General features: G+C 33.1%; 2 long non-coding RNA genes across 3 annotated transcripts; one reads left to right on the top strand and one right to left on the bottom strand.

Moving 5' to 3' along the window:
- Positions 1-1,617: 1,617 nt before the first annotated feature.
- LOC141451440 (uncharacterized) lies at positions 1,618-9,369 on the bottom strand. Its single transcript, XR_012456785.1, has 3 exons — positions 9,294-9,369; positions 7,882-8,433; positions 1,618-1,736 (listed from the first exon to the last, which is right to left on the bottom strand). It is a non-coding gene; the product is annotated as an uncharacterized lncRNA (long non-coding RNA).
- LOC141451438 (uncharacterized) lies at positions 8,750-24,973 on the top strand. Of its 2 annotated transcripts, none has more exons than XR_012456784.1 (5): positions 8,750-8,807; positions 10,909-11,187; positions 19,122-19,232; positions 22,532-22,695; positions 24,753-24,973. It is a non-coding gene; the product is annotated as an uncharacterized lncRNA (long non-coding RNA). The 2 variants fall into 2 exon arrangements; XR_012456783.1 differs by lacking the exon at positions 8,750-8,807 and adding an exon at positions 9,463-10,520.
- Positions 24,974-27,014: the final 2,041 nt, after the last annotated feature.

Genomic DNA, 27,014 nt, shown 5'->3' with positions numbered 1-27,014 from the left:
GAACTGCTAATTTCAAATTTTATATTTCTCCATATCGAACAGTTACCTATAAAAATTCATTTCTTGTGCAATCTTCTCTTTTCTGGAATTCTTTACCTCTTACATTAATTATTATAATAATTTTACTTTTATATTATAGAGAACTTATTGTAATTAATTTTGTAATTTAAATTTTGTTTGTTGTCCTTAAGGGATATTGTCCCAGGACAAAATAAAAGTTTCTTTCTTTCTTTCTTTCTTTCTTCCCTGGTCTGGGAATGCAGGAAGGCCCTAGAACTACTGGCGCGGCACAACAAAGTTCGGTTGGAATGGGTGCCGGGTCATGTGGGTATTGAAGGGAATGAAAAAGCTGATTATCTGGCCAGGAATGGGGCTAACACTCCTTTCATCGGTCCAGAGCCTGTCCTGGGGATCACCAGGGGTTCGGTTCGCGCGGCTCTCAGAGATTGGATCTGGGGGGAGCACGAAAAGAACTGGGTGATGTGTCCTGGGGTTAAACACAGCAAGACCTTGATGCCTTGGCTGTGTAAGCAAAGATCCAAAGAGACCCTGTGTTTGGGCAGAAATCAGATTACTCTGATTACAGGCCTATTCACGGGGCACGGTAGGTTCAAGAAGCATCTGCGCAGGGTGGGGCTTATCAGCTCGGAGCCGTTGTGCAGATTATGTCAGGAAGAGGTGGAAACAGCCTCTCACTTGTTGTTCGATTGCGTTGCAATCGAACGTTTGCGCTATGAAACCTTTGGAACGTTGAGGCCGAAGGAGATAGTAGCGCAAAAAGAACTAGTAGGGAAAGTCTTGGACCTCTTTAGGAGGGGAGGGTTCGCCTACTAGAACTAAGAAGGGACTGGCACAATAAGTCTTCTGTGGCTGCGGTGCCTTGGGGCATAGGTCCCGTCCCATCTACTATCTTAATCTTAATCTTAACTATAAGGAATAATTAAACTACAAAAACTACCCAAAGAAAATGTCGTTTTTGCTCATTTTTAGCAACTTTTTTCTCGAAATTTATTAAATCTACGTAGTTGCAAAACAAAAACAAAAATAGGAATTACCCTATATTGTAATGAAAATTTGGAAATTGCCAAAGTTGGATGTTTTTCAACGTTACCTAACGTTTTCCTAAAGCTTTTGACGATCAACCCTTGTACAACTATCCCACCGGACAGTTTTAATAAATACATTTGAAGAAATATGTTCAGTACATAGAAAAGTACAAATTATAATTTATAATTTTCTAAATTAAAAAAATAATATTGAATTTGTATTAAAAATTCCCAGTTAGTATCCCAGAAACGGCCATGAATTAAATCTGATGGATTATACAAATGTAGGTATCAACAAAGTTACGTTAAATGCAATTTTAAGTCAATATTAATAAATTGTGAAAATTACTAGTTACTTATTGTGACAGTTTTGGAAGTTGAGGGTACATGCTCCTAAAGTGATAAGTAAAATTTTAGTAAAACAATTTTTTCTTTAATCGTTAATTAAGTTTAACTCTAAGCTTAGACAAATCCAGAAAAAGTAAGGCGCGTTTTAGAATTTAGAATATTAAATTAACTTGTGCTTTAGAAAAGTAAAAAATTAAGAAACAAATTAAACTTGCTTACTTACGTTCGATTAATATCATTTTTTCACAGATACTTTTTTTTTAAATTGATGTTTATGTACTTACAATCGTTTTCATAACTGGCTGTGGCTTTAATCTTGGTGTTGATTAGTTGCTAATATATCTGTAATTTCAAGAAAATTATCTTTCTGAAGTGAATTTAATTTCGGCAGGAGTTCTAATAATCAGGAATATCGTGTGAAATTAGCCTCTAGTATGTATGAAGGTTTCTCTTGGGTTACAGTAAGGGCTGTCTAAAATGTCATTCAATATTCAAAGGTTTTAATATAGTAATGCCTCGAAATGGAGATTTTAACTTTTTTTTTTAATCCAGATTGATTTAAATTTGAACTTGATTAAATTTATTGTATTTAATAGACCTAATATTTTTGGCGATTGTAGTACAAATGTTTTTAGAAGAAAGTAAATCTATTTGGCTGTGAACTTAAAGTGAGTAAGATAGGTATGCGGTAGTATGGGGAACAACGGCAACTTTAAATACATTTCTATCTCCGTGTGCGTATTTATGTATTAAACTGCATCAGGTTAAACTTTCATGAATATATAATTATTAAATAAATAATATATTTCTTTAACCTTACAATATCAAGGTAAGTTGTACGTTTAAGGCATACTAGGAAGAGAGGGCCAGTTGTGTTATCTCCCCCTCATGCAAGGCTAACTTGGCTATTAATTATCCAAGCGTGTAATTATTTATTTATAGCGATAATTACTAACCAGTTTAAATTAAATTTGTTTTTATCGAAGCAGATTACGATATTTAAAAATTATTATTGAATATTTGCTTGCTTTTTAATTTTTCTCAGAGAACGAATGGTACCAACTAGTGGAGTAATGACCATTGAAAAGAGAGAACGTTAAAGAGTTTAGTAATACATATCATTAGGGTTATCTGTATAATTGAAGATGATTAGTGGGCAGTTGGAGCACACCATTGGAGTTCCAATGGCTCGAGGCGCCGCCTCTTACGGACTTTTGTCGCCCACTCAGTTCCTAAAGGTAACCACCTTCGCAAACTAACACTCAATCAATCTTACTTCATCTAGTTTATCTTCTAACAACGTTACTTATGTGTTTATTGGTTTCTCTGACAACCGCTTTATCTTGATTTATTTACCAGCTTAAAAAAATCACTCGGATTTTTAGGTTGTGCAAAGATGTAGAACAATATAATGTATGTTCCTTGTTAATTACAAAAAAACAAAAAAAAAAAAACGGTACTCTGTGTCTAATGGAAGTATGTTTCAGTCTTCACATTGAGTGGTCTCGTGCTGATCAAAACATGAGCCACCTAGCCTGGCTATTTTAACTAAGTTGGCAGTAAGTAGTGGTGAATGTTTAACATTATATCGTTGAAATGTCTTCTAACCAACTCCTTCGAATATCGGACTCATCTGGATCGTGCTCGTAAGATACAGATGATTAGAATAAGTTATGGAGGAACCTCCTTGAGAAGAAACTTTCTGAACAATTTTAAACCCCCAGAGATATCTTAATGACATTTATTTTTAACGTTTTCTGGCAGAGATACACTCTAAACTGTTTTTTCGAAAATGACTTGCAATTGCCTATCAAGCATTATTAAAGAACACGCACGTGAGAATACGTACATCCCAGCCAGGTAGGAATTAGTTCAATGATTAGCCTGCTGGATTCAAAGGCGGGGATCCCGGCTTCAAATCCGGTTTAACCTTTAGATTTTCTCTTACTATAGCTCATTGTCTGGTGATGGACATTGTATCTGTATTAAGAGAACACTTTCTTTAGGCCGGCATTGCTTTGAAAAAAGTAACGGCGCGTTAACTACTCAGATGCTGAAGCGCCATAAATACAATAACTCTTTTCACTTGTTTTCGTTGATAAAATGAAAAAGATACTACTGAAGTGCCCATTAAATTTCATTTTTTAATTGAAGCCAAAATTACTTGATAATACCTAAATGGGAAAGAGATGAAGAAGCCAGCTTTCGACGGGTGCTAAATCTAAGAGTTTTGTAAATACTGTCACAACAAGGTTTCTGAAGAGTTAATTAATTTGAGAAGAATAGATTTGAGAGACATGATAATGGGTAGTAAAGTGTAGGTCAAACCACCAAATACAGGCTATTCAACATGGGGTAACTTGGACAGGCGATGTCTTACCAATGCTGGATTAACGGAGCAAGAAGAATAAAGTGACATACTACTTATGTAACTGCCAGAGATTTTTTTTTAAAAAAGTTTGAAGTTATTGAAATTTTACAAATGTGTTGGAGAGGAACAGTTTCAGCGATTTATCTCTGATTGGTTTTAGGAGATAGGTTAAGGGACTGTTAGGTTTCTAGCAGCTGGAAGTTAAGTAAGGTTTAGTAAGAGTTTGAGTGTAGTTTGGATGGGACAAAGTTCAACATCACCCATCTTGAATTATAATAAACGAATCTAATTAGTTCAATTTGTGCCACAAAGTGACAGACAGACAAAAATAAAAACAAATTTCAAAACACATCCATTTTCCGAAAATTCAGACAAACAAAAAATTTGAATGAGAATAATTTCGAAAACTTGTTGAACTCTGAAAACCTTTTGGGCAAAAATGTCTCACCAAAACGAGATCACTTTTCTAACACTTTTTTTTACAAAAACTTAAGTACCAGAAACTTCCAGGCTATCTGTCGGTAGAGACAAAGAAATCGTAAGATCGTGGTGTCTTTAATATTATTTTGACAGGTTTTTTGGCCCGAGACAACATCTAAATCGTAAGAACTCCAAAGGTGGTCTAAACCGGCTTAAAACCTGACAGGTTGGACATGATATTTTAAAAGTTATAGAATTTATGATAAGAAATATAAATTGAATATAATTTAATCTGATTAAACTTTAAATAATAAAGCAAAAGTGAGTGAATAGTCAAAATAGACATCCATTTGACTCCATCAATTGAATGGGAAGGTGGTCAATTGCTGTAAATAATCGCATAAAATACAAATTGAATCGTCGCGCCTCAGTAGAGATTTTGATTGAATTGATAAAAAGAAATTACATATCCATGTTAATTTATGTGTGTGGAGGAAGTCGATTAATATTTAAACCTGCTATTTTCGATCTGATAAAGTCACGCTTTCCTTTTATATTTATATATATATTGTGAGCGCAGCTTGTGTGTATGCTTGAATACAAATACTCAGAGAAACACATAGTGTGTTTAAATACACATTGTGTGTTCTAGTATTGGAACATACAAACAATGTGAGCCCCCTAGACGCGGGAAAGTAACAGTTTCACCTCTGACCTTCTTCCGTTATTACCCCGAAGGCTCAGTTAGCCTATCGTACAATAACCGCAGACATACTGTTAAATCTGAATCTGTCTTACTCCCACTAGTGTTTACTTACTAGTCAAAATTTTGTGTGCAATTTAATCTTTAATTTACAAAACAATTATTTACTAATATCTGTGCAAAGATAGTTGTTTTAACATTAGTCAATGAATGTTTTTTGAATTAGTAACTACTAAATTAATCCTTTTAAAAGGGAGGGGGAGATCATGAGATTAAGATTTAAGTTGCTGTTAAACTCCCTAAATAAGTATTGTAAAAATAAGTAAAGCAATGTCTATTTTTCAGGCGGGCTTCAGGTCCAACTGACCAGATTAAGAGTCGTGGATGGAGGCGATTAGCAAACATATTTCACTGTCAATTTCTCATATTAACTATTGAGACTTAGTATACTTAGTATAATCGAAGACCAGGAATTGAATCCACTGTAGCACAATACATCTAACCTTTGCGGGCCTCGCCTCTAACCGCTATCATGGCGCCTCCTAAATACGTATATACAGGGTGTTCAGCATAAGACTACGGTAACTTCGGGAGACGATTCTGGGCATCATTTGAAACAAAAAATTCCATATAAACTATGGCTCGATTTGGCTCCGTTTTATAGATATTTTTAATTTTATGTTTTTTCAAGGTGTTACTACTTTTTAGCAAAAAGTGGTCTATATTTCTCAAACTATTAAAGCTACAGTTATTTTAATAAGCTCATTAGAAAGAAGGTTAAATTTCCTTTTAAATAAGCTAATTTGTATTCCAAAAAAATAATATTAAGTATTTTACTTTGTAGCCCAAACATAAGAAATAGCAAGTTTCTAATTTTTGCCAAAAACTTTGACTTTAATTTTCTCAAAAACTTTACATATGAAAAAACCGTGCACTGTTCAGGAAAAACATCTACATACGATCACCTTTCGAACGGTATACAATAATTGGGGTTATGTTAAAAAATTGATGCAGAAATCTGTGATTAATTGCAAAAAAGTAGGCCTCAAAACAGCGTCGGCATTATGAAAGGAATTCACCTACCATAAGAATATAGCTGATCAGAATAATCAAATCCAGTACGATTTTTTGCAAACGTGTAACTTAATAATTAATTTATTTAAGAACTATATTCAAAAATATAAAATTTACATTAAAAATAATAAAATAAAATAAAAAGAAGAAAAATGAATATGATGTTAAATGAGTGTTAGGTACCAATTTCGAAAGGAATGATTTTCGTTTAATGATTTTAGAACTGTGTTCTATTCTTTAGTTAATTAAAAAAATATTCCAAATAATGTAAATAAATCATCATTTTGAACTACTCAATAAACTTTTGGATTTAACAGGTTGTGAAGTGCTAATGAATAAGCCGAACACAGGAGATTGTGGAGAGCTAATGAATAAGTCAAGAACTTATTACTCGCTCTGATCCCCAAATTAAATAATAGTGGATGGAATACTTCACGGGACCGCCAGTACACCTCCACGATCGTCTTAGCGTTCGGAACAGGCTATCTGGAAAACATCTAGATTACTCCCGCCTAGCTTCTCCACTATTCCCATCTACGAAACCGTAGATGTATAACATATCCCGATATTCAATATTCGAATTCGTTGGCATAATGATAGCAAAATGACAACTAAATATCTAATGAAAATGTAGACTTTAAACTATCTTTACTTCTTGTTGCATTTATTTGTTTTTATAAGCCGTATTAGGATAAAACATGTCAGTTTTTAACGTGGAGATTAGAGCGATAAGTAAGTTCCTTTCATAATGCCGACACTGTTTTGAGGCCTACTTTTTTGCAATTAATCACAGATTTCTGCATCAATTTTTAACATAACCCCAATTATTGTATATCGTTCGAAAGGTGATCGTATGTAGATGTTTTTCCTGAATAGTGCACGGTTTTTTCATATGAAAAGTTTTTGAGAAAATTAAAGTCAAAGTTTTTGGAAAAAATTAGAAACTTGCTATTTCTTATGTTCGGGCTACAAAGTAAAATACTTAATATTATTTTTTTGGAATACAAATTAGCTTATTTAAAAGGAAATTTAACCTTCTTTCTAATGAGCTTATTAAAATAACTGTAGCTTTAATAGTATGAGAAATATAGACCACTTTTTGCTAAAAAGTAGTAACACCTTGAAAAAACATAAAATTAAAAATATCTATAAAACGGAGCCGAATCGAGCCATAGTTTATATGGAATTTTTTGTTGCAAATGATGCCCAGAATCGCCTCCCGAAGTTACCGAAGTCTTATGCTGAACACCCTGTATACATATGTAAAACTATAATTCAGCAAACAACGTTGTAACTGCACGAGAAAACAATTCCTTGGAGTCACACAAATAGCTATATTTGCGGCAACGTGTAACTATTCTATGTGGACCTATGGACTGGAAGTATAGAATTCTGCCAAGTATCCTAATCTTTAGCGCACCATTCTTTGAAAGAATCACCCATTGCACTTATTATGATTCCAATAAAACCCTAAATAATGGCCAATCTATTCCCTTTGTGTCCGATATGATGAAATTCCGCTGTCAAAGATTCCAAAACTCCTTAACCATCATCACAATTCGCTGGTTCAACATTTTTTTAAGACGCACCTTGCCAAACACACCGATTCGCTTCGGTTCTCGAGAAGTTTTTCGGCCGCGAAAAGCAAGAAAGTATTTGTGTTTGTATTTGAGCCTTAATCTACAAGATCTTACACTATCTATTTGCCCTAAATGCGCTCTAGTTTAAAAGAGATAAACCAGAGCAAACGATTGTTATCCCTGTGTTTTATGTAATTCCATCACATATAATGTGAATTAAATGCGAATATTAAGATGTATAATTACTTTTTCTAGCCAACCTATCCGCATTTGTCATTTGTTAACATTTCACGGAAATTGAAGTAATTATTTTTTTTTATACAGTTTAAAGTCACTCACCTTTGATTTTCGTAACAACTGTTTGCGTTACCATCGTCTAGGTAGAAAACTGAATTAGCCAAGTGTTTGCATATCTTACCGCAAAACATCTTTGAATTTGGTTACTGAGAAACAGTGGATGTAATAATGAATTGATATTAATTTAAAAACTTAAAAATGTAAATTACTTGCCCTTTTATTCTTCTTTGTCAAATTAACAACTATAATCATTAACATAACAGCATTAGGCATCATAACATCAGATGTTTACTTGATAAATAAGGTGAAAGAATGATTTGAGGGCTGGCTCCCGAATTAAAAGAAGTAAGAATATACAGCAAAATTAGGAAGATTAAAAAACACCCCTTCTTGTGGCGAGATTCGGGCTAATAAGTCACGAGATTGTAAAAGCCAGAAAGAACAATGGCTCCCGGGTGTTCCTCACAATGACCTCCTGTTCTAAACGTCTTACTCGACTAATTAATTGCTTCTGCTTCACAGATAGAACTAAGCAATGGTTTTTGTCAGAACATCTTCTTGCTGCCCTCAAGGTGTTACTAATTAAACAGCTGCCTGTAAATGTCATCAATAAATTGTTATCCTAATTTCTAAGATTTATGAATATACTCTGTATTTTGAAATAGCTTTCAGAATGTATTTGATCAGCACATATATGATATATTCACTGCACAAACTAATTAATTCCACTTTTTGAAATATCTTAAATTAAAGTGTCAAAGCACTCGGTCCAGTCTTAGCTTTTTATATTTATAATAAATTCCCTAAATTATAAAGATTAACACCATACAACAACAACAAAATTTTGGGCAAACAAAATTGAATATTAAATAATTCATTTCCAAAGCAATTTTTATTAATCCCGTGCTCTAATTTAATTCTTTGCAATAATTCAACTCAAATCCAGTAGCAGGCGCTGAATTACAACGGTAAATTTATTTGAATTTATATTGTAAACAGAATTATGCACATTATTTCATCGCATTTCTCCACTTAGTGTTTTATGGAGTAAATCAAGTTGTGCAGTTAGCGGCTCATTTATAAGACAATACATTATATTTTTAAATTAATTAAAAAACCTCGTTATAACAGTAAAACTCTCTATTCGCTTGAAGTTAGAACAAGATAAATAGGATGATTCAAATAGCTACTAACTTAAAACTGTGGAGAATTTGTCATAGAAGTCAGGCGCCACGGTAGCCGAGCGGTTAGTGGCGACACCTGTAAAGCTAATACAGTCGACTCTCGATAAATCGAAATCCAAGGGACTACAAGAAAAATTCGAATTATCGAGATTTCGAATTATCAAGAAGTTTGAATTATCAAGAAGGGGGGAAAAAAATTCGAATTATTAAGAGTTTTTATTATGTATATACGTATGTACATAGGTATATTGAAAATACGTATGAGCTTACCTAAGTTTTAGACATATATAGCCTCAAGTAAAAAAGTAAAAATAATGAAAACGACAAAAAAGAACAAAAAAATTACATATGTATTAACATTTCAATAAATAATAATATACATATGTACCTAATTAAAAAAATGAAGAACAGTTTTTGTTACAATGTGGCTTGACTTAGTCAGTGACTTAGAATTGTAGAAAGCGTCGATGGTGAAATATTGAAAGTTTTGGCGATATCTTTTCTTTTCGAACCACTTTTCACGGCCGCGATAATTTTTTTTTGTCGGACACAGTAAGGGAGACGTACTTCCCATCGTGACAAACTAGGAAAGAGAATTGGAAAGTTTAACTGGGCTGAAACGAAGGAAACATTACGCAGAAAATGAACAATAAGCGGAAAATGAGAAGTAAACATTACTCGGGAAAATTCGAATTATAAAGAGGGGAAGCGGCCTCGTTCGAATTATAGAGCCTTCTCTCCCCCTGTTGTTAAGAAAAGGATTTCGAGTTATCGAGCGTATCTAAATACACTGAATTTTTTCGATTTACCAAAGTTAACAGCAGTAGAGTTCGAATTATCGAAAAATTCGAATTATCGAGAGTCGACTGTATGTATTGTGGTACTGGGTTCGATTCCTGGTCTTAGGCCTTGGATTTTATTTAAAGGTTAATAAAAGAAATTTAGAGTAAAGTAGTTTGCCAGTCGCCTCCGTCCATGACACCTAATTGGTAGTTGGACGTAAAGCCCCGCCTGAAAAAATAGGTGATTACTTTACTTTTTAATCATAGAAGTCAGCTTATACTATCAGAAGAGCTCGGATTCTCGTTTAGTTAACAGTTTTTTTCTGAACTCGGCCATCGCGATTCTAGAATCCTGACATTAAGCAGTAGTAGTAATATCAGTTCGCCACTCAGGAGGTCAGCCAGTTTACGCAACTTTGCAGAAGGTTAACAAAGTCAACCAACGGTTGAATTCTCTAGCGCTTTCTTGAGGCCCTACAAATAATGTCTAAATAAAAGTTTAATCACGAATGAATGAACAAGCAGTTACAGTCTGAAGAAGCTGAAGAATCCAACATTAGTGTACTCAAAAGTTGCAATAAAAACGGACAGTTTTGCAAGTGTTAGTTATGTGACATTACTCAATGAGCATGCTTTTCTGAAAATAATTGTACTAATGTTCTTAAGCCGCCAACTATAGATAAGAACAGAAACATCAGCATTGCTGGACTTTGAGGTATGAAAAACTAGTTTAACTGTATTAAATTAAGCGAGTTGATGTAGTTCATCTTCCCGAAGACGGATATACGATTTTATAAATATTGAATGATTGACGTTCGTTCACATATATTTTATATTTTTTCCTAAAGTGTTATTTGTGTATAACTCGTAAGACATATTATTGATAATGGAAATCGCATTTTAGAGTATTTAAACTTGAGAGAAAACTGACCGAACCTTTACCTACATTTGAATTAGCGCAACAAAACTAATGATTTGAAGAAAAATGGTTATTTGTAACATTAATAGCTAAATCTCAGAAAGAGAATAATCTAATTTACATCCAATACAAATTATTATTATGTTTCACTTTAAGGTCTTTTTAAATTATTATTTCCTTTCAGTTGAGAAAATACATCTTCCGATTAACAAGATTTAATTATGGCGCGCAATGTTCTAAAGTAAACGGTGAATTTCTTCCAAGCGGAAATATTGGATATGTAATTAGCTAACCCTACGTAAAACTTGTCAAATACATCACCTGCCAAGCTAATGTCGTCATCAACTTGGAACTCTTGGAGATGGCAATTTATTAACGGTTCGAACAGTTTTATTAATTACCTTGGCTGTTGTCCTCTTACTTGGACAAGTTAACTTCATACCTGTCATTAGCAATACAACAGGTAAATAACTTTTAGATAGCAGTTGTATTAGTTAATAAACACGTGGTAGTAATTTATGTGTAAAAAAAAAATATGTTTCGATGAATGCAATTTTAGCTTGCCGTTCTTAAGAATATCGTAAAGAACTGCAGTCTGATTCGCAAATTGATGCTGTTGTAGAGAGAGCTGTACAAGCTGAATTAGTTATCTATCAACTGTACTGATACCCGGGTACGTACCCAGATTCTTTGAATGGAGCCATCTAATGATCATTAAGGCGCAACACTAAAATTGTCTGAGACAATGTATGCTATTATTTTCATGAAATTAAAAAACTAATAATAATTTAAATTTTTGGCCCCAAAAACAAGCTAATTGAAGGAAATTTTTCATATTTTATGGGCAAATATTTCTGTTTAACTTGGAGCTCTTAACGAAGGGCTCACGGGAAACCTTTAGTGGTTGTTAACAATCATGAGGTCTGTCACTTAGTGTTTTAATATTCAAGAATACATAATAGTAATTCCGGCAGACGCTTCTACCATGCCGTAAAATGTGTTGAATTTCTTTACTTTTGTATATATTATTTCTCTAATAAAACATTATCATCATTATTATTATTATTATTATTATTATTACATAATAGTAAGCAATATATAGAAAATAAAAAATAATTTATTATAAAGAAAAATATCGCGACATTTAGTAAAAAGAATAAAATTTAGAGTCAAATAGAAGAATGAGACTTGTTCCCAGTATTTCCTTTTACCAATAAAAGGTTTAAACAAAATGAAAGGTAACGGCAGGACTTGAAAACGTGTACTTCTGGTTGCTTGTTACTTTGGTGCCAAGTAATTACTGGATAAAAAGGTGTTAGAAAATTTATTGGTTTGTAAGAGGGATGAAAGTATGAAAATTATTTATCCTGAATAGAGAAGTGTATAAATAAGGAAGTGTTCTTCAGGGTTCTTGACGTTCCTGGAAGCACCCCAGCCTAACTACCAAAGAACGCGCTTGCGCCATCAACACTTTTACAGCATAATAGGGCAGCAGAGATAGTTGATTTGGCGACTAATTGGGCATAGCGAACCCGCAGTCGAACTCTATCTCGTGGGTTCGAGGGCGCGCCAATGGCGAATACGAGGGCGACTGAAAGCAAATAAGGAAATAGTTATACTTAAGGGAGCGAGGATAGAAGGTAGCAGTGGATTTGGTTTTGCAGTAAGTGCTCCCTTAACATTTACAAACTACAAGGAAATTAACTAAAACTAAAGGGCAGACATGTGCCTTATATGTCCTATCGCCGAACATAGTAATGTTCACTTATTCTACTGTTAAGAAACTAACCCAAACTTATTAGCATTAACATTACTACATTAGTGACATAGTTAATTTGTCCTAATCCCTTGGAAGGTTAGTTCAGTGGAGAGCGCCTATTGGATTCCGCGGAGGGCACGGGTTCCATCCAGTTGCTGGCCCTTAAATTTTCTCTACTGTCTGTGGATGGACAGTGTTGATTGAAGAAGAGATCACTGTCCACAGGTAGAGAGTGCACTGAAAGAAGCTCCAGGAGCCAATAACCTTAAGTGTTGACGCGTTTTAAATAAATAAAAAATTAATAAAAATAAAAATCTGTTTTTTTGCGTTCATTTATGCCACAATCAGCGCGTTAGCGCTAAAAGTAACAATGATAACAGAGTAACAAATGAAGCAAACGAGTGGAGAATTTACCCAGGGGTAACAATCCAAAACATTAGACGGTTAGTCACTCTCTTCACTTGAGAGGAGATCTCGAGGCCAGACTGTCTCTTAAGACGTCTTGTCGGATTGTCAAGAAGAGTTCTAGAAGAAAGATTTTGAGCTAGAGGATTTACATGAGATGGAGTTTTCTGTAACGTGTTTTAGCAACTTGGGTGACAAAAGAAATGTTAAGGTCAGTGTGTATAGTCAGGTTGGAGACATAAAATGGAGCGTATACAATAGTTCGAAGTATTTTAGATTGTAGCGATTGAATCCTTTGGAGATTGAAGCGTTTGGTTGAAGCCCACAGCTCTATTCCATACGCCCAGATGGGTTTCAAAATAGAAGTATAAGTCAGTCTTTTGTTGTTCAGAGAAAGTTTTGATCTATCGCCTAAGAGTCTTGAAGTAGTCAATAGCGCCTGTTTAGTTCTGTTCTTTTAATTCTAGTGTGAGGGTTCCAAGAAAGTCTTCGGTCTAAGTAAAGCCCAAGGTAGCGGCCAACGTTCACTACTGGTAGAGGTGTTAGGTTATAGATGACTGGAGGAAGAGTAATGCGACGAAGAGTGAAGGTGATGTTTTGAGACTTAGTTTCATTAAGTTTAATAGCCCATCTCTTGAACCACTGTTCTAAAAAAAAAAAAAAATAAAATAAATAAAAATAAATAAAAAAAAACGTTATGTTTACAAAAATAGAAAATAGCAGAAATAGCTTTATCATGGATTTAGGTCCTCACTTTTCAGCGTACCATCTTTTCAAATGCGGCCTTACCCAGTCGCCAAATTGTGCTGGCTGTGGTGAGTCCGATGAGACTGTGCGGCACTTTGTAGAGGTGTGCCCCGTTTGTTCTAAAACTAGATTTCTTGTCTTCAGAAGGTCAAATGTTTCTCTACCGGAGATTGTAGCATCTGGTAATCTTAACGAACTCTCTAGGTTTATTCAGTGCACTGGGCGATCGAGTCGCCATGCTCCCTAGTGTCCTGTTACTACTTTATTAGTTTATTATAATAGCATCTGGCAACCTTTAGCCGGATTTGTTGTTTTAAAGCCCCGGTATCTCTTATGAGATGATTGGTGGGCGAGGAACAATGGGCATTTTGGATTGCCTGCGTTCCTTCCCCTTTTTGGTGGAACCGCCCTTTTAATTCAATCTACAATCTAGGTCTTAACTTACATGCGTTTTTGATGCTCGTAAAAAAGTTAAAACGCTATTTAACTGTTTACTATTCGATGTCCTGACCAAAAGAAATTTTGTGCAAGCTAGGAACTTTTACTAAACATTTAAGTACTTGCACAAATTATAACCATTAACAGAAATCAATGAATCTTTCGTCTCGATAACATTTTCTAAAAAAGTAAGGAACACTGAATTTACCATACATGAGCTCGGCTAAGGCTAAACAACAGACCTACTTATCGGACATGGTAGGAGATTCAATTCACTCTTGTTTTTCCTCACAAGCTCTCGCTTTTCCAATGTTGCTCTAAAGTGCCCTCGCCTCAGCCCGCCGCAATCCATCACTATCAATTCACTTACCGCCGTCCCATCCCTTACACACATTCCGTTTTTACAGGAAGTCCTTGTCAATATTAAAGCCCAAACCTCTCTCTGCCTCACTCTACAAAGTTTCAAAACATTTATTTCGTTTTTAAAAATATTAGTCCCCATGAGTCATTGTTGATTCGTAAGATTTTAAATAATTCTGTGATGGATTTTCCAACTATACTTTCATAATTATATTAAAATATATTAATAATTTAAGTGCCTTTAAATTTAATAAATTTTTCCCAAATAATTTATTATTATTTTAATAAATTGAAAGCCAAAACGCCACGATGTTAGTAAATGTATTGTTTTTAATCGCTTTAGTCATTTTTGGAATTATGGTTAAAAGCAAAATTAATCCATATTTCGTAATAATCTCTAATTGCATTACACGTCCAAATAATGTATCTATCAACTAATGCGAGTATTACCATCCATATCCAAACATACCTGTGGAAACCAACAATGTATGTCAGAATTAATGGATGAGAATAATCAGACAGGCGCTAATGTTGGTCGGCTGTTCTGAACATGCAGTGGTGGACCAATAGAGGGGGATTGTGCCTGCAATATTCTGCCCAAATTATACTAATTCATTATTCGATAATAATTGTATCATTTTTGGTTTTCAGAAAAAAATTTAAGGCTGCTAATACTTTATAATCACTTCATTTACTGATGATTAATGTATTGTAACAATTATATACTGGGCCAAAAAAGTCTGTGAACACTAACCTAAATTTTATTACTTTTATTATTATCTTAGTAGAAACTTCTTTTATTTCCAAATGAAATATACTATTCGATAGAGGGAAACCAGCGTTTTCATTTTATATTCTATCTTTTATTTTTGTTCAACAGGAATATCACAATTAAATGTTTAACAAAACAACACCCCAAACGAATGCAAAAAAAGTCTGTGAACAGCTGTATAAATGTGTATAAACATTAAGATAACAAACAGAAAAACGATTGAATAAAGTTTCAAAGTTCTCTATTGTATTGTAGAAACCACAACAGTCAGTTTTGTGAAGAAATAATCTAATTAGTATATATTATTTAAACACTAATATGGAAGTTTCCAGACCAATTCGTGAACTTATTGTGAGGTTGCGAAATGAAAGAAAAAGGGAAGATAGTTCAAAAAAACCCTTAAACGGTGCATAATATAATTAAAAAGTAAGGAAATGTAATTAGTAGGCCTCGCAGTGGACGGCCACCAAAACTTAATTCCTTTCATAATCGGCAAATTCTGAAGTCTGTTCGAGAAGAACCCAAGACAAGCGCTCAAAAAAATCAGTCAAGAATTATCAAGTGGTGATGGTGTAAGCGTTACACCGCAGACAATTAGAAATAAATTAGATGGATACGATTATTGCGGTCGAGTCTCAAGGAAAAAACCTTTTATCAATAAAATAAATCGTAAGCGCCGATTGGATTTCGCGAAAGAATATGTTTCTAAGCCTTCTAGTTTCTGGGAAACCGTAATCTTTTCAGATGAGTCGAAATTCGATGTTTGTGGACGTCAAAAAGTGTGGCGAAAAAAAAATGAAGCTATGAAAATGAAAAATATAAAGCCAACTTTTAAGCAAGGGGGAAGCAACATTCTGATGTGGGGGTGCATGAGTGCTAAAGAAGTGGCAAGTTAGATCTAATTAATGGTAAGATGGACCAATATGTGTATGTGGATATATTAAGACGCAATTTAAGAGAAAGTTCAAAAAAATTAGGGTTGGAGGGAACGTTTGTCTTCCAACAAGACAATGACCCGAAACATACCGCACTAAAAACTCGGGAATGGCTTTTATATAATACACCCCGGCGCCTAAACATCCCTCCACAATCGCCAGACCTTAACCCAATTGAACATTTGTGGGATGAAATCAGCCGCCAAATTAAAACTGTCCGGTAGGACAGTTGTATAAGGGTTGATCGTCAAAAACTGCACGAAAAAGCGTAACGTTGAAAAACACCCAACTTTGACAATTTTTTTCTCTTTTTCTATAAAAGATAAAATTCCCAAATTTTCTTTAAAATATAGGGCAAACCCTCCTTTATAACTGTAATTTTTTTGCAACCCCCCAGACCTAATAGATTTTGAGAAAAAAGTTGCCGAAAATGAGCAAAAACGGCATTTTCAGAAATTGTTGTTGTTCTTCTTGTTGTTGTTGTTGTTGTTGTTGTTGTTGTTGTTGTTGTTGTTGTTGTTGTTGTTGTTGTTGTTGTTACCTTTTTTGTAAACTACGTAGCGCCTAAACGCGAGAACCGATTTTCATGAATGAGGTGACATTCGATTCGGAATTTTATGTAGATGTGCCTTTTGGGGGTCTCGACGCTGTACACCGAATGGGAGAGGAGTTAGCCTCCTTTATGTAAGGCCCCCTTCAAAATTATTATTACTAATTACTCTGTAAATCTTAGCCCGATTTTGATAAAATTTGGTAGGATGATAGAGTTAGGGCTCCCCTACGTAACATTAAAGCGGCGATCTGCTCTTACACTAGTTAAGGGGAAGTATAGCAATCGTTTCAAATTATCGACAAGTGAACTGATTTTCATGAATGAAGTGTCATTCGAATCGAAATTTTGTATAGATTTGCACTTTAAAAGTCTCGTCGCTATGCCTCATATGGAGGGGAGTTTGCCCCACCCAAGTAAGGCCGTTTCTAAAACTATTATTACCAATATTTCTATAACGCTTTGTCCGATTTTGATAAAATTTAGCACGAAGAAGTGATTAAAGCTCCTCTATATGGCTGTGAAGTGCCATCATGCTCTTACACCTACTAAGAGGAAGTACTGCAATCGTTAAAATTATCAATGGGTGAACCTATTTACATTAATGAATTGTCGTTCGATTAAAAATCTTTGCCTCTTTGCCTTTTATGGAGAAGTACTGTAATCGCCCGTTTATTTTTCTTACTTCTCTTAAAAGGAAGGTCTGAAATCGCAGTTTAAATTTGCTTTTTACGTACAAATACCTTCCTATTTTATATAAAAAGGCTTTCTCAAAAAAATTGTTATTGAGGATGGTTTGGGGACCGCAACTATAATCATTCTTTAAAAAGATCTCTCCAGTGGTAGTTACGGTTCCTACTTAACACCTTATCAGGTTATAATGATAGAATTGCTTATTCCAAATTTAAAAAAAACAGTAAAGCAGATATGTAACTTAGCAAAATAGACAAAAATGAAAATCTATCCAAAAGGTACAAAAATCTCCTTAACAAAAACTTACAGTTTAAAAAGTTAAGTATAAGGGTTGATTAAACGCCAAAAGGTACACAAATCAGCAGTACCCAACATTTCATTAATACTTCATTGAAATAATTTAAGTAATTTTACTGCATTAACTTTTCCTTCACATTTTTTAAAATTTATTAGATGTCACTGACCCTTATGCTGGCCATTTTCGTCTACAAAATATTTACTCTTTATTTACTTTAATATGGTTTTCTTCAATTACATTCTCAATCTAGGTGTTCTTCCCACATTGTTGTATATATGTAATATAAAATAAAGATATGCATATTTTTAGGACAGCTAATTATTCCAGTATTTTACCATAAGTAAAATTCGGGGGACTAAATTAAATTACAATTGAGAAATGAGTAAATATTGTTGAATAATCTACTTGTTATTAACTGTATGTTATTTGTACTCACGAATATTTCGGTAAGACGAATTCAAGACTGAAATATTGTTTTAAATCCTCCGTGATTCAAATTTAAACAGTAGCCGACTCTAACTTAGTCTTTTTCTACTTTAACATGCATGTATATGTGACTACTCAGAACAAAGGGCATATTAAAGATAAATCAGAAGAATAATTTGGAATAGAGTTAAAATAAAGTACCTATTTAATTACGAAGATATAATATACATTTTATCATAATTGTAACAAAATAATATTATGAATGAACTGGCCAGCATAAGGGTCAGTGACATCTAATAAATTCTAAAAAATGTGAAGGAAAAGTTAATGCAGTAAAATTACTTAAATTATATCAATGAAGTATTAATGAAATGTTGGGTACTGCTGATTTGTGTACCTTTTGGCGTTTAATCAACCCTTATACTTAACTTTTTAAACTGTAAGTTTTTGTTAAGGAGATAAATAAAAGAGAAATAAGAAACCGTGAACAATCAGAAAACGCTATTTTAGAAGAATGGGATAAAATTCCAACATTGACGACCACAAAATTAGTAGGATCGATGAAAGCTCGCTTGTTGGAAGTGATTAGGAACAAAGGAGGTCCTACAAGTTTTTAAAATTTTTAATACACGTACAATGTGTAAGAATGATTTATTATCTGCAAAGTGTTCACAGACTTTTTTTGCATTCGTTTGGGGTGTTGTTTTGTTAAACATTTAATTGTGATATTCCTGTTGAACAAAAATAAAAGATTGAATATAAAATGAAAAACGCTGGTTTCCCTCTATCGAATAGTATATTTCATTTGGAAATAAAAGAAGTTTCTACTAAGATAATAATAAAAGTAATAAAATTTAGGTTAGTGTTCACAGACTTTTTTGGCCCAGTAATTCAAGTTTATTAATTTTATGTATTTATGAATTAAGATACGATCCAGTTATGGCAATTCCTAATGACAGTCAATATATTATTTTATTCGTATCAATATTTCTAATTGTTAAAAATATTGTTCAGTTCGCAGAGCTGGATGATAACGTTGATTTTTCGGATTTAAATCTTTCATCAGAGATGTTCGGTGCAGGAAATTTGACTTCGATTTTAATGCTTCTTTTACACACTACACTTGTAAGTAGAACTCTAATACTCTACACCAAATTGCTAAATCAATTTACTTATTTATTCAATATTTGTTAGAGGGCGAGCTCCTATATAATCTCAATAAATCCTTGCACAAAAGAAACATTGCTCACTGTATGTGTGTATCAAGAAAATTTATATTATAAAGTTCACATTAATTGATTGAAAAATAGGTTGTATTAAATAATATTGAAACTAATATTAGGAATAGTTATTCCATACAAAATGTATAATACTTCATGGGATAAAAGTAGTAAATACCATAGTAAACCTTTGTAATGTTTCCATTTAATTGATACCAGATAAATTTAGCTTCAAAACTGTTAAGGATATAGTGAAAGGACCGGTAATCGACTTGGCACTAGTAATTGACATCCCAGCAATTATTATAAGGGATATGAGCCGTTTTTAGTGGTGTTTCTTTCAATTTTGTTACTGAGAAGCCTTGTGGCAGCAGTTTCAGAAAGACACTAATTATTGGAAGGTTCCTTGGTATCAGTGGAAGGTTATTTGTGTTAGCAGTTCAAGATCAAGGAAGAAGCAAGCTGTTGCTAAGGTAGTTAAAACTGTCCGGTAGGACAGTTGTATAAGGGTTGACCATCAAAAACTGCACGAAAAAGCGTAACGTTGAAAAACACCCAACTTTGATAATTTATTTCTCTTTTTCTATAAAAGATAAAATTCCCAAATTTTCTTTAAAATATACAGCAAATCCTTCTTTATGACTGTAATTTTTTTGCAACAACTCAGATCTAATAGATTTCGAGAAATACGTTGCTGAAAATAGGCCAAAACAGCATTTTCAGAAAATGTTCTTGTTCTTGTTCTTGTTGTTGTTCTTGTTGTTGTTGTTACCTTTTTTGTAAACAACGTAGCGCCTAAACGCGTGAACCGATTTTCATGAATGAGGTGTCATTCGATTCGGAATTTTATGTAGATGTGCATTTTGGGGGTCTCGGCCCTGTACATCGAATGGGAGAGGAGTTAGCCCCATGTATGTGAGGCCCCCTCCCAAATTATTATTACTAATAACTCTGTAAATCTTACCCCGATTTTGATAAAATTTGGCAGAATGAAAGGGTTAGGGCTCCCCTACGTAACATTAAAGCGACGTTCTGCTCTTACACCTACTAAGGGGAAGTATAGCAATCGTTGCAAATTATCGACACGTGAACCGATTTTCATGAATGAAGTGTCATTCGAATCGAAATTTCGTACAGATTTGCACTTTAAAAGTCTCGAGCCGTGCCTCATAAGGAGGGGAGTTTGCGCCACCCAAATAAGGCCCTTTCTAAAACTATTATTACCAATATTTCTATAACGCTTAGTCCGATTTTGATAAAATTCAGCTCGAATAAGTGGTTAAAGCTCCTCTACGTTGCTGATGCTCTTGCACCTACTAAGAGGAAGTACTGCAATCGTTTAAATTATCAAAGAGTGAACCGATTTAAATCAATGAATTGTCGTTCGATTAAAAAATCTTTCCCTCTTTGCCTTTTAGGGAGAAGTACTGTAATCGCAGTTTATTTTTCTTGCTCCTCTTAAAAGGAAGTACTGAAATCGCAGTTTAATTTTGCTATTTACGTACAAATACCTTCCTATTTTATTCAAAACGCTTTCTAAAAAAAATTGTTATTGAGGATGGTTTGGGGACCGCAACTATAATCATTCTTTAAAAAGATCTCTCCAGTGGTAGTTACGGTTCCGATTTAACACCTTATCAGGTTATAATGATAGAATAGCTTATTCCAAATTTTAAAAAAATCTGTAAAGCAGACGTAACTTTGCAAATAGACAAAAAGGAAAATCTATCCAAAAGGTACAAAAATCTCCTTAACAAAAACTTACAGTTTTAAAAGTTAAGTATAAGGGTTGATTAAACGCCAAAAGGTACACAAATCAGCGAGTACCCAACATTTCATTAATACTTCATTAATATTTAAGTAATTCTACTGCATTAATTTTCATTAATAAGTTATTTTTTAGAATTTATTAGATGTCACAGACCCTTATGCTGGCCACTTCATTTATAATATTTTTTTGGTATAATTATGATAAATCACATATATGTACATGCATGTTAAAGTAGAAAAAGACAAAGTTAGAATAGGCTACTGTCTTGAATTCGTCTTACTGAAATATTCGTGAGCACAAATAACACACAGTTATAACAAGTAGATTATTCAACAACAATTATTGTTTCTCAATTGTAATTTAATTTAGACCCCCTAATTTTACTTATAGTAAAATACTGGAATGATTAGCTGTCCTAAAAATTTGCATATCTTTATTTTCTTTATTCTATATTACATATATATAACATTGTGGGAAGAACATCTAGATTGAGAATGTAAATGAAGAAAACTATATTATTTGCGATAAAGCCAGATAATTATTACCTATTATTATAAACGTTTGACTACTTCATAAAATAACAATTACTTTAATCAAAGAATGAACTTAAACCGACGATTTTTATTTAAAAATAAAAATAAATAAATAAAATCATTGATGTATGTTGGTGTAAGCATTTTTTAAAAACCGTTTATGAATTTTTTAGCCTCATATTTTTTTTTTATTTTTTATAACGTTTTCTTTTTAACATGTAATTAATAGTTTGATTATTATAGATAAATAGATATTACAGTCAATCTAAGTTAAATGGTGTGCTACTTGAGTAAATATTTTGTAGATGAAAATGGCCAGCATAAGGGTCTGTGACATCTAATAAATTCTAAAAAATAACTTATTAATGAAAATTAATGCAGTAGAATTACTTAAATATTAATGAAGTATTAATGAAATGTTGGGTACTCGCTGATTTGTGTACCTTTTGGCGTTTAATCAACCCTTATACTTAACTTTTAAAACTGTAAGTTTTTGTTAAGGAGTTTGATAAGAAGGTAAGTTTACTTTTTTCTTATTTTTCGTTTATTTGTTCATATATTCGTGTGGTTATCAATGTACTGTTATATTCAGTTTATGTTAGTCGATACTATATTTCACTATGTTTCGACGCATTTCATTTATGAGGTAACTTTTTAATTATAAGAAGCATTGAGGTTTAAAATGGTGTTGTCAATCACTGGTCCTTGAAACCTTTATAGCTCTCTTCTTATTGCTCAGATTTCAATGAATTCTATACTGAATTGTAAAGAATAGTTATTTCTATAAATGATATAAATGGAAATGTTCTAATAATTATAGATTATGAGATATAGAAGGTTTTAGAGGTTTTCAAATTCGTTCGAATTTCAAACGTTTATATCTCTTTTCGTATTTGTCAGACTCGCAACAGACTATCCACGATGCACTGAAATTGATTCACTCCATGAGACTGCGTCCATTATCCCTGTATCGTTCGAATCGTTTGACAAGATAATGTCCGAGATAATTTACTTCGCAACTGGGAGGAGATTTGGAAGAGAAGTTTTTCGATTCAATGAGAACAGTATGTATTTTCATTCTTGTTCCTTAACCTAGATTCTCCACTTCTTGGGTGTTTGGGAAAACAAAAAAGAATAATTCATAAGTTAGACACTCGGAATTATAAATGAGAGATCCCAGGGTATAGAAAAGTAATACTATTGAATAAGTAAATAAAATCATCGCAATATCACAAACGAAACTTTCATCAAAAAGAAATTGAACTAATGTATATAAATTCTAAATAATCTCCCATAGAATTTATTATTGAAAATTATACAAACTTTTAAATATCCCCACCAATGAAGCCTAATACTTCTTTTTGTAACAGCGCTAAATTCTTGGAGAATATGTCATAGTTTTACGTCCCATTCAAAAATCATTAGACTGGAATAATCAATGCAGGTCCTATGGCGTGTTTCTATTCTATTCCAACTTATCTACTTACTATCTGTTGCAATGACACCTGTAGAGTAATGTTGCAGACAAAATTCTCTACTCGGAATTCGCTTATACTAATGTTGAGGTTAAATTCTTATATCCCTGATTCAATAGCAATCACCCAGCAAGAATCTTGTAACTCATTTTCGCCCCTCTAGTGATTACTGTCACCCATTAGAGGGGGGAAAGTTGCACCTGTCTGTAAGGTTGTAGAATTTAGACTGTATAACAGTGCTCTCCAGTGGAGCACAAAAGAACTGAGCCTCTCTAACCTGCTTCCTAGTGGCACTGTAAGAAACTATACCTGTCCAACTTCCAAGTTTGTCAAGAGAACACCCGTTCTTTCCATTGAATCGTTATGGATACAGAGGCTGCTTGGGTCCGCTGGAGGTACTCTGATGCTCTGGGCTCCTCTTATTGTCTTAATTTCACTTATTAAAAGCCTAAAAATTAAAATGCCGCTTTAATTTTTAAATTTGTTCATAATTTTTAAAAATTATTTGAAAATACATATGATAAATTATTATTTAACTTGAATCTCACAAACGCAAGTCTGTTACAATAAACATATATAAACAAAAATTGACAAAAAGGTGAATTATATATATTATTCATGTTTTACATATAAGACTTGTGCATAAATAAATATGGACATTTGGTACTTTTATGACCAATTAAATCATTTTTTGGGGAATCATTAATCACATTGTTAGTTAAATATAAATAATATTAATTTTTATTTTTAAGGGGGGATTAGCCGAGTGGTTAGCGAATACAGATTTCAACGCGGTGATCACGGCTTCGAATCCAGCTGCTGGCCCTTAGATTTTCTCTTCCTGGGATCTTCTTACAGCTAACTGTCCGGAGGCCGGCGATGTATTGGAAAAAGCTCCGAGCGCCAATAAACTCAGCTGCTGACGCGCCTTAAATAATAAAAAAAAATCATTTCTTGCAGCAGAAGAGAGGAAATACGGTAGTCAATCCCTAACAGGTAGTCAGTCGTTCATCACAAACATCCTTGCGTTCAGATTGGCCTTTATATTCCTCTGGTGCAAATTAGCAAATAGTTTCCCATTTTAGACAACAATTTTCAGTGAATGATAGTGTTTTTTTTTTGTTTTTTTTTGGGGCAATGAACCAATGGGTTATTATGCCCTCTGCCCTTGTACCTTTTGACTAAACTCACTACTAACTAGACTAAGTTACTAAACGACTAAATACCAAACTAAACAACCAAATACTAACAACAACTTATAACAATGTCCTTAAAAATATGATTTACAGATTCAGTATTATCACAGTAGTTATCACAGTAATATAATATTATCACAGTATTATCACTAACAATATCACTAAAGATTATCAACTATTTAATATTATTTACAATTTATTAATTTCAGGTACATCTAAATATAATTATATATGTGAATATCTTGCAGGTACTTTATGACTCTATCGATAGTGCTCTGGTCATTGCCGAGAGCGTCCTCTATTCTCCTTGGTATGTGATTAGATACTCTACTCCTATTACACCTGGAACAGTCTAGCATTATATGCTTCACTGTAAGGGGGACATCACAGGAGCTGCAAATCGGCGCGTTTTCGTTATTATATTTTAGTTATTCTTAAATATACCCTCAGGTAAAATCTGGCTCAAGAATCAAGCAGTCCTGCCGAAGAGTGGATGCCATAGTGTTATGGAGTAAAGGACAGAGCCTCCGAAGCACCAGACAACTCTCTAAGTGCCATGGACTACCCCTGAACATTCCACCAGACAAAGTGGATCCAGTGTGGATTCATTAAAACCATTTATGTGGTCTATGATTCGGTTATTGTTAAAGCTGCAATAATGTACAACACTAAAAAGTATGGAAGTTGTAAAATAAAATATTATTTAAATTATATTATTCATTTATGCACCGTTTTCTTAATAATCATGTAAAATTATGTATTTAAATATGCATTTTCAAAATCACGATCTTTTGCACTGAACGTGCAGTATAATTTAGCAGTAAGCAGCATTCTCTTTATAAATAATATTTCACCACAAGTGATTTCCAAATTTTCCAATTATTGGTTCATTTGTCACTGAATATTGAAACAATCTCTTCCCAGTTATCTTACTGGGATTCCTTTTCACTTTTTTTTTGGGGGGGGGGCATTTCACAACAAACACTCAAATTGCTAATTGCAAAAAAAAACTTTACAAAAAAAACAACATGGCTACTGGCAAAACTAATCTTTATTTCTGCAATATATCAAAGGAGCCAGGAAGACGTTAACTACGTATTTCAATTTTGTAGCCATAACTACGCTTAAACCAAGCCAGCAACAATCAATCCTTCGACAAACAACAATGAGAAATGCCTTTCATGTTTTCTAGGAGGCAAATTATCGAATGTGATTATTTATTTATTGTATTTATACAAAGTAGAGTTCACTTCTTAGCCTTGTGGCGCTCATTAGAAAATGAGTTAAAACCCTAATTAAAGGACCCAAGCGTGCTAAAAGTGATTAAAGCCCCTGCGCTTTAGAAGTGCAAGATTCAATCAGCATGTGGGTTAGTGCTGATTTTTTCCGTTCTGCTATTCATACACGGCCAAAATACACTAATTAAAATAGTTTTTTTATTCACATTATTTTTATAAATACATTGTGGATCATTCTTTTGTAATTGCTTTTTGTAATTAACCTTAGAATTGGTTTACGTAATATTTTATTTTAATTTCGCAAAATACACAAGCATTGAAACATTGGTTGGAGAAAAAGCTGAGCTCCCAGTTCGATTACAGGATTATATATCAGCCAGTCTAAAAGGGATCGGCCCTGATAATACTGCTCTAATATTGCATGCTACATAAAGACCTAAACCAATAATATTTTTTTCTATAGGACTGAGAAATCCATTCATTCTCTCTAGTCTATTATCGGCTGATCTGCTGCAAAAAATTTTTTCCGATATTCATCTCTCATTCTCTCTGGAGTCCAACATAAATGAATTTTACTCTTCGATTTTAAAACATATTGTGCAAAAAATAGTATTATTAAAAGAAATGTAATTGAAATATAATTCTTACCTTAAAACTCATTTTTATTTCTTTAACCTCTTTCATTTCTTTGCCAACTCTTCTAAATGTTTTAAAAGTTATTCTTGCAGAATCAAAAGGGAACAATGCCAATAAACTTAAAAAGTACTTTTTACCATAATACCCATATTTAGATGCGGCTTACAATTCGAAGCTTTGTCTAGTGATTAATGTAAAAGTATGAATACCAACTTTCAATGCTAGAAATAATCAGATGAATAAATTCAACTTTATTGAAACAAAAAGAAGGCAAACTTCTTATTTCGTTGATTTAAAATCCCAAAACGTTGATTTCTATTTTAAAATTACAGTTTAAAATGTTAAGTATAAGGGTTGATTAAACGCCAAAAGGTACACAAATCAGCAAGCACCCAACATTTCATTAATTCTTCATTAATATTTAAGTAATTCTACTGCATTAATATTCATTAATATTTTTTAGAATTTATTAGATGTCACAGACCCTTATGCTGGCCATTTTCGTCTACAAAATACGTATATGTTCAAGTAGCACTGCAGATTGACTGTAATATCTGGTTATTTATAATAATCAAACTGTTAATTACAGGTTATTTTATTTATTTATTTTTATTTTTAAATAAAAATCGTCGGTTTAAGTTCATTCTTCGATTAAAGTAATTGTTATTTTATGTAGTAGTCAAACGTTTGTAATAATAGGTAATAATTATCTGGCTTTATCGCAAATAATATAGTTTTCTTCAATTACATTCTCAATCTAGGTATTCATCCCACAATGTTGTATATATGTTATATAAAGTAAATAAGATATGCATATATTTAGGACAGCTAATTATTC

The sequence above is a fragment of the Rhodnius prolixus genome, unplaced genomic scaffold (genome assembly GCF_049639745.1).
Source record: "Rhodnius prolixus isolate KJV_2025 unplaced genomic scaffold, Rpr scaffold_1, whole genome shotgun sequence".
Lineage (NCBI taxonomy): Eukaryota > Metazoa > Arthropoda > Insecta > Hemiptera > Reduviidae > Rhodnius > Rhodnius prolixus.
Note: the sequence above shows the minus strand (reverse complement) of the source record. Positions and strands in the feature narration are given on the sequence as shown.